General features: G+C 42.7%; 1 long non-coding RNA gene across 1 annotated transcript; it reads left to right on the top strand.

Moving 5' to 3' along the window:
* Positions 1 to 1,035: 1,035 nt before the first annotated feature.
* Positions 1,036 to 7,933, top strand: LOC134552569 (uncharacterized). Its single transcript, XR_010080901.1, has 3 exons — positions 1,036 to 1,180; positions 6,977 to 7,338; positions 7,752 to 7,933. It is a non-coding gene; the product is annotated as an uncharacterized LOC134552569 (long non-coding RNA).
* The last annotated feature ends 518 nt before the right edge of the window (positions 7,934 to 8,451 follow it).

The raw sequence follows: 8,451 nt of genomic DNA, 5'->3' as shown, positions 1-8,451 counted from the left end.
TCCATCTGCCAGGCACAGGGTGAATGGAGGATTCAGCCTCTCCCAGTCCAAAAATCCCATCCCCACTTTGTGAATCAGGGCACAGGAAAATTTGTAAATCCCAGATTTAAAGCCAGACGGGAACACCGCTGCCATTTCAGCCTGACCTTGTATATATGTTACAAGACAACCTGACTCAGCAGCATTATTACAATTAAACAATTACTTTTTTTTCATTATACTTTGGACACTCTTCCCTCACCTCCAGAAGAAAGTTAAGCTTCTTGAAAAGGCTGCTGGTCTCAAAGTCCTCACAATGAGTGCACAGAGTAAAGTGTAGTACAGGCTGGAGAGAGTTACAGATGGAGCAGTTTCTTACCATTCACGTGTTCAAACAAAAAAACATTTGCTGATTTTTTATGGCACTCAACTCTTTACACTGTTATTTTCCCAATGTAGCCAAAATGCTACAAAAATTAAGCATAGAGAGACCAATACTGAAATTATTCTGTGATGTATATACTATAAAGCAATAAAGAGGCCCTTGAAGTTAGTGGCCTGAGTATGCCCGGAGACAAAGCAATTGAGGGTTTAAAGTTGAAAATTTGGGTCCTAAGAAAGTCTGGTAGATTTTAAATCCAAACCAGTTCCAACCAGATTCCAACCAACCAGTCTGAAAAACTGACTGTCACCTGGGAGAGGCCAGAAGAGGAGTAGTGGAATAGTATAATTTGTTCACTCTAAACCTGTCTGGGTATTTCTGGCACTATTGTTAAATTAAAGTTATATTAAAATGAAACACTTCACCATTTAGCTTTCTGTCTGCCTGGCAGATTTTGCACAATAAATCCAGTTGGAGAAAATTGGCCCATTTAAATTGGTCATTGGATATGGCATTTCTGCACCATCAAGAAAATGGCTGCACATTTTTTTAATTGTTTCCCTTGCATATAATTTTTAAGCAGTCTTATAAAAATGTTTTCCTTGTTTCACTCCCCACTGAATTAAGAATGCAGATGAATAGTTGCCAGTTGGCCTATGTGATAGTCATTCCAGCAGGCAGCAGTGAGAAAGCATGAAGTGGTTTTTGGAAGAACTACCTTTCCTTGCAAAATGCACTAGACTTTGCATAGCTTGAAAGAGATGCCTTTTATTCCCTGCAGACCACTTCCTGCAGCTTGGAAGAAGAATTTCCTGACCGGTGAGCATAAAGGACATCTTGCATGTACAGCCTGTGATCTGCTGCACGTAAAAAAAATTTGCTATTTCATTGAAATTTAAGTGACTTACGTTCTCCAAAATCTTAGCTGTGCATTAAGACAGAAGTCTCTCACTGCTGTGGGCATGTATGGTATTTAATCCTCTCCCCATCTCCTCCAAACTCTGCCTGTCTCACCAGCACACACTTGAGCACAAATATCCATTAACAAAATGAGGATTGCCATGTCATTGCTTGGTTGTAGTCCTTCCTTAGGGGCCTGGGGGCAGTCACAGTTTCCTGGAGGGCTCCATCATGCTGGCACACACGGAAAGGTATGAGATGTATGGAAAGTAAGAACAACAACCAAAACACTTTGTGCTGCCAGTTTATCAGATAAAATCTTCACGAAAAGGTGCCAGTACTTCTTTTCTGCCACTGGAAGAGAAAGAAGGGAAATAAATTCCCACTGGGGCTGCACTCCCTGCTGATGTCTCTAGAGCTATAGAAAGTGAACAGATAAGGAGGCAGCTATTTTATTGTATTGTATAAAAACGAAATAGTTTTCAGAATGCAAATTTACAAAAAAAAGTTTTGTCAGATGAAACAGAAAAAAAAATGATGACCAGAAGTGAGTGGTAGCAGGAGAGTGACATGGTGTGGCTGAAGGCACTGCCTTTAGAAGGAGGGGGGTTACAGGAGCCCCCAGCCCTGCTCCACCCACCCCCTGCCTGTGGGGCACAGAAGCTCCCTGGGGCCCCCAGGGCCACCAAACAATTGCTGGTTTGTTGCAGGGAATGGCTGCTCAGGCAGCCAGGCCCAGCTGGATCAACACTCCCTGCTCCCAGACTGGCCTGGGGAGCTCCTCCACTGGTAACACCAGGCAAACCTACAGGAAACATGAATAAATGAAGGTTTTTAGGAAAAAAAAAAACACCCTCACAACTAACTTTCAGCTGAGCACTGTGGTGCTCACTCAATGCGTTCAGCTCTCAGACAGCCCAAAAGATATGCACACCTGGGGACCATATCTCAACCCTGACTCCAGCAGAAAAGCAGGAGCCTCAAACTGATTTTTAGGAGACATTTCCACATGGGAATATCTCCCTGCTCTGCCCAGCACCTTCCCCAGTGAAGTGGATGGATTGGTGGGCACCACGCTGGGGTGAGCACAGTGCCCACAGAGGACACCTCTGTCCCAGGGCTCTGCCTTCAGTACATCAGGGCTTTGCTCGGGAGCTCCCAGCCTGCAGAACAGGCACCACCGATTTGATTCACATTTCATGGACCTCCCTCCTCATGGTAGTTGCAAGACTTTCCACAGAAATACCAGAGAAACCTGGAAAAGACACCTTTTTATAACAACCTTCTCTTGCTTCTGCTTTTGAGGATTAGGTTTCTTTCAGTGTGCTCTGGACTGTGTCATCTGGCAAAAAACTGGCTTTATCTAGATCTAATTGTTTTCTCAATTAAGCCCAGAGAGAGATATTTTGCCTCTTGGATTACCAACCTCATTTTAAGAAGATAATTTAGTGGTTTAATTTAGTGGCATTAAAATTAAATTTTAACTTCAGTTTTTGCCCCCATGCTGAGTTGTGTAATGAATAAGTTGCCTCCTGGGAGGAGTAAATTTCTCTCCTGTTTTTCCTTTGTGGAGAAGACACTAGGGAGGAGGGAAGTAAGAAGTGAGTTGAAAAAAAGTTAATCTTTTCATCTTTGGACTCTAATTCATAGAATTAAGTCTGGGCTAAGAAAAATACAGGGTAATCTTGACACCCCAACATGTAATCAAGTGCAAGATCTTCCTGCTACCACCAAGTTTCTAGTGCCTAAATCTGTGAGGAACAAAACAAGTGGTGAAGATCTCTTTTACCAGTTTGGGGGACACTGCAGCCTGTAACCCTTCTAGTGTTAAATTAGGTACACAGGGGCGTGGGCAGCACATTCTCCTCTTTCCTGGCTTCACCTGTGAAGCTGATGGGGCTGTGAAGGTCCATGTGGAGAGGCAGATCTGCTTGTTCCCTGTCACACCAATGGCCTCCAAATGCAGAAGAATAACATCAGTTAGCTGCCTTGGGCTATTCAGCTTAACTTCTTTATTCTTTAGGTCCTGTCCCCTGCTATCCTTGCAGCAGACCTCTCCTCCATCCCTGTCAGTGTTCTCAGAATTGCCAGCTTCCCAGCAAGCCCCCACAGAGCAGCCAGCAGAGAAGTCCTGCCTCCAGTATCCCTACCAGCACAGAGAAATCCCATGGGCAACTGGGCATCCTTGCACAAATTCTGCTCCTCCAGACAGACCTGGTCAGGATTCATTCGAAGTTAAAAGTTTCACTTTGCACAATGTCCTGGAAGTTTCCAGTCTCAAGATGCTGCTAAGCAGCCAAATCATGTTAATCTCCGGTATGGTGGATGGGTTTCAATGTTTCTGAAAATCAGGGTGAGGCAGGCAGAGTTCTGGGGGAGCAAGCCAAGGGAGCAGCAGAGCCATCTGCTTCTTCACAGAGAGTTTTAAGGGGATTTATCCTGTTATAAGTGACTTTTCTGGATCTAATTTAGATCCCTTTCTTGTGCTTTTCACAGAAAAATCTGTTGACTGCAGCTGAAGTCAATATGAAATTTGTTTCACAAGAATGTTAAGAACATTGAATAGGGCCTTTTGTTCCCAAATTAATTTTTATTTTTCTCGACATACAGTGACACTTTATAAGCAAATGAAAATTCAGCTTTAGAAAAAGTTTGTGAAAGATTGAAGTGCCAAAAGGTCTTGCTGAAATCTCTTAAAGAATGTCAATTACATTAACAAAACTAACACCTGAGAGCTGAAATTAAGTGACGTGGTTTTATTAGCATTGCTATCAAAGGATTAGTAAACATGCAAGAAACAACTATTTGATGAAACACACATTGTTCTCCAAGTTTGTAAATAGAAGATTGGAGCAATGATGATAGATTGGGCAATGATAATTTTTTAAAATGCAATTCAGACAGTTTAGATGATGCACCTTCTTCCTTAGCTGAAACTTTACATTTATTTTTAAAATATTAAGACTACTTTCAATGCCTGCCTTAGAGAACTACTAGCAATTTTGTCTTCCTAAAAAACTTTGCCTTTAAAATATGTGCCACATCACATATCCATTTATTCCTCGCTCTCAGTCATACACAAAAGTTCCTTTTCACACCTCATCTCTCCCACAAGCAACCCCTCACTTGTAACTCAGACATTGATATAAAGAACAACAGAGCAATGACAAAGCAGGTTTTGCTTGACATCAAGGGTAAAATGCATTTAAAAAATTCCAGCTGAGGAATATAATAAATTTGATCATTTATATGTTCTAATGTTTTAGAAATAAAGGTAATTAATGCACTCACATTTAAACATGAACCTTATTTCACACTTGAGTACTGATTAAAGTTATTAATATTTTCTAGAGAACATTTCTTTAAAAGTTGAATAATTCAAAATGAAGTCTTTCAGTAGCAAATCAAATTTTTTATTAAGATGAAAAGGTAACTGCCTCAAGAAAAATCTTTAAGACTATTCCTTCATATTTCTGCTTCTCATTCCTGTCTGGTCCTACTTAGGATGAATTGTAGTTTTTCTCTAGGCATGCTTCTAGAAATTATACCCATAAACACAAAAGTTACACTTTAAAATTGAGAGTTTCATGTTCTTTGATAATTTCAGGCTTCACTGTGTAGGCTGAGCTCTTTTCATGTTGAGTGCTGCAGAGTAAAATGCAGGCAAAAATTTCATCTCCGGTGTGCGTCTTCAAAGGAGCCCCAAAATTATTCTGTCCCATAAGTGCGGCTGTCGAATCAGTAGTGGTGGGTTGAGAGGTGCAGTGAGGCCTCTGAAATGCTTTTCAAATATTTTTACAAGAAATGGAGAGATTATGTCCCTGAGAATTCCATGTGCCTTGCAGAGGGCTCATAAATAAACAGCTTTCAGGATAATGTTTCACACTTCAGCAAACTCAAGAAAGGAGAATATGTTACTCCAATGATTTCTAAGGAAAAGTGTTCCTCACAAAGCCCCTTAAAATATAGCAGTACCTTCTGTCACTTTTTGCCTCCATATGACTGTGTTTCCTTTGGTGTGGATTAATTATCAGTATTTTTTGGTCTCTTCAGCCACCCTAGATACATGTGCCTATGATTTTATTACTGAATTTTCAGTGTTCCCTGGTTCCACCCTCAACCCTCTCCCAAAGGGTTTCTCACAACCCGTAATAATTCTTTTCTGGTTTTTTGCTTGGTTTGGGGATTGTTTTGGCTTTTTGGGTTTGTGTTTTTTTAAAACATTTACTGTTTCTCTCAATTTTGAATTTGCAGCTCCATCAGAGTAGAAAACATGCACCATAGTCACAGATCACACACACATCTGTTCCCACTGGGTAGGAACAAGGTTATACCAATGAAAAAGGTACCTTCTTATCAACTTACAGTTTAAGCAGTGTTCACAGACAACACCACAGATAATCCCTGCCACAGAATCTGCCAATTGCCTGCTTAGGTTTTGTCCCAAATATTTGATTTATCCAGTAAGAAGATAAAAAGGGTTTAAGTCTCACCTAGCTCTATCATTTAAGACACCTCTGTGCTGGGCATGATGATCCCTTTCAGTGCAGCAGGGGCTCTTCTTAAGGCTCTGAGCTATGACTTCTGAGTGACTTTCATCAACTTTATAAGATTCTTAATTAGCTTGAAGTTATGAGTCCTGTTTTTCTGTGCTGCATACTGCTGCTCCTATGTGGGGTTTCCTGACAGCTTCTCAGCTCCTCGTTCAGGCTACCTGTGAAACACACAAAAGCATGCAGTGGGAATTAGCTGGCCTCTCATTGCCTTAAGATGAAAATCAGCAAAAAATAGGAACATTTCTGGCCAAAACTGAATACTTCATCTATGAAGGAGAAAAGTCCAGGGCAAGTAAATGTGACAACTCATATGACAATAAGCTGTTTTGTCTTAGTCCTTCTCTTCTGCTGAGAGAAAGTTCTCCCTTTAACCTCCTGGAATTTAAAATCTATTAAAATTATGCCGTCCCATTCCTGTGCCTGTGTCATAGGGTGATAAGTGCATATTGCAAGCAGCTGCTTACTTCTTTACATTAAGGTATAAATTTAGTGTTCATACCCATGTTAGTGCAGATATAGCAATCCTAATTAACATGGAAACATAAACTATTTGATTTTTCAGAACATTGGTAAAAACAATACTTCTTTCAGCACTTTCACCTCATTCTGGAAATTTTTTTTCACCATATCAAGATAAAATTTACTGAAACAAATATTTTATTCAAGGCATTTTGTTTCAGTAAAATTTATCTTGGAATAGTTTTATTTTCAGAAGAAAAACTGAGCTGTTTTAGCTCAAGAGTGCCAACTCAATGTTGTAAAGTTCACTCATATTCTATAGAGGGTTTGGGGGCTTTTTCCCCAATCAAGACCCTCCACCAATATCAGGAAGCAGACCAAACACCAAGGATGTGGAGCTTGAACACAGAAGTACTTTTAGGTTGCAGTTAAACCATCCTGCAAGAATTTTTGCACTACCCCTGCCTCGATAATTTTTAGTGCATGTGAGCCGAAAGAGGGATATTAGAAGGAAGAAAACACGTTTTGAATTGAAGAACAAAATTACAAAACCACTGACATCTCAGAGGGACAGAGCAGGGCACTACAGGGATGACACTACTGGCAGTGAATTTTAAAAGAGAAATGATGATTTTTAGTAACCTGTCATCTTGCCTGGCTGTTTTCTAAATGGCAGCTACATCCATGTGTCATTTCACAGAGCCGGTAAGGCTGCTTGCAAGCACAAGACTGCAGCAAAATCTGGAAACCCTTCCCGGAGCTCCTTTTCTCCCTTACCCTGTGGGCATGGCCCACGGAAGGAGAGAGGCACTGGGCACGGCCGCGGTGGCAGAAGCGTGCCGCTGCCTCTCGTCCCAAGTGCGGAGAGGGCCTTAAGGAGCGCAGCCTGGCCTCGCTGCCTGCCTGCCTGGCTGACCTCCCCCTGACTCGGGGCAGGCAGAAACAGAAAGATTTTGTGCTCCGGCGGAGCTGGGCCTTCCCGTGACCCAGGCGAAACCCTCCAGCCGCTTTCCCACAACGCCGCGCCGAAGCCTGGCTGCAGCTCTTCGTTTATTTTTTCAGGTGAGTAGGGGCTGTATCAAGTACTGGTTTCTCAGTTGCTTTTAATTAGGCTTCTGGAAGCCGCTCTTTCATCTCGGGCGAAGCCTGCGTCACTTCGCTCCAGCTATTTTCGGCCCTAAAGCCGCGGGTTTGCTTTCATGCGGCTAATTGAAGGCACACGGGAAAGCAGAAAAGGGCTAATCCCAATGATTTGAGATATTTTATGGTCAGGGTGAAACCGCACATTTTTCAGCTGCAGAGAGCTGCTCTCTAAATTTTAACCTCCCAACTGCTTCCCTGAGGGCAAGGGGGTGGCTCCCAGGAGACATGGGCTGTAATGACACAAGAGCCCCACGGGGTCCCACTCACTGTAAGGGGAGGTTGAGCAGGTGATGGAGACCTGATGTGCCATAAGAGACTGTCTTTGATTTTAGACTCCTGCCCCTCTGGTCATCTCCTCATCTCCCAGGTACACAGCTGAAATCCAACAAATTGCCAACTGAACTTCCAAGGCACAGAGGACTCCAAGGCATGTGACTGCCATTAACATCGGCTGGATTCCTGCAATGGGAGTGAGTTTGAAAATAAGCAATAAAAGGCATTTCATGAGCTCACAGGGGAGACTCTTCATTACTGTCTAGGACTGTCCGCTACAATGGCTGTGCCTGGGCATTCATCACCCTGTCCTGCTCAAATCTGCTGCTTGACTACACCACCTTGGTGTGCAAAAGGACACTGGGGCTCTGTAGCTGCTCTGTGCTGTGGTGTGCTGCTCTTTGTGTTGTGTGTTGGTATTCCCTCACACCTGCCCGCCTGCTCCCTCAGGCAGGCACCTGCATCTTTACTGCAGCTGCCAGGGACTCCTCTGCTGCTGAAGCGCTGTGTGTAGCCCACTTTATGGACAAGACACGTTCCTCAGTACACGAAGAAATCACTGTCATGACTGCTCTGGAGCTATGCTTATAGACACATAGGCTTTAGAGGCAACTGGGTAAAAGCTGGTGCAAAGTGAGTGAAAATGCCCATACTGGTAAGTGATTTTATCTTCTGTGAACCCAGCCCACATTGTGACACACCTGAAACGCCTTCTCAACAAAGTACTGTTTGCAATAAAAGGGTCTGTGACCCCATTAT

Source organism: Prinia subflava, chromosome 1 (assembly GCF_021018805.1).
Source record: "Prinia subflava isolate CZ2003 ecotype Zambia chromosome 1, Cam_Psub_1.2, whole genome shotgun sequence".
NCBI classification, from domain to species: Eukaryota; Metazoa; Chordata; class Aves; order Passeriformes; family Cisticolidae; genus Prinia; species Prinia subflava.
Note: the sequence above shows the minus strand (reverse complement) of the source record. Positions and strands in the feature narration are given on the sequence as shown.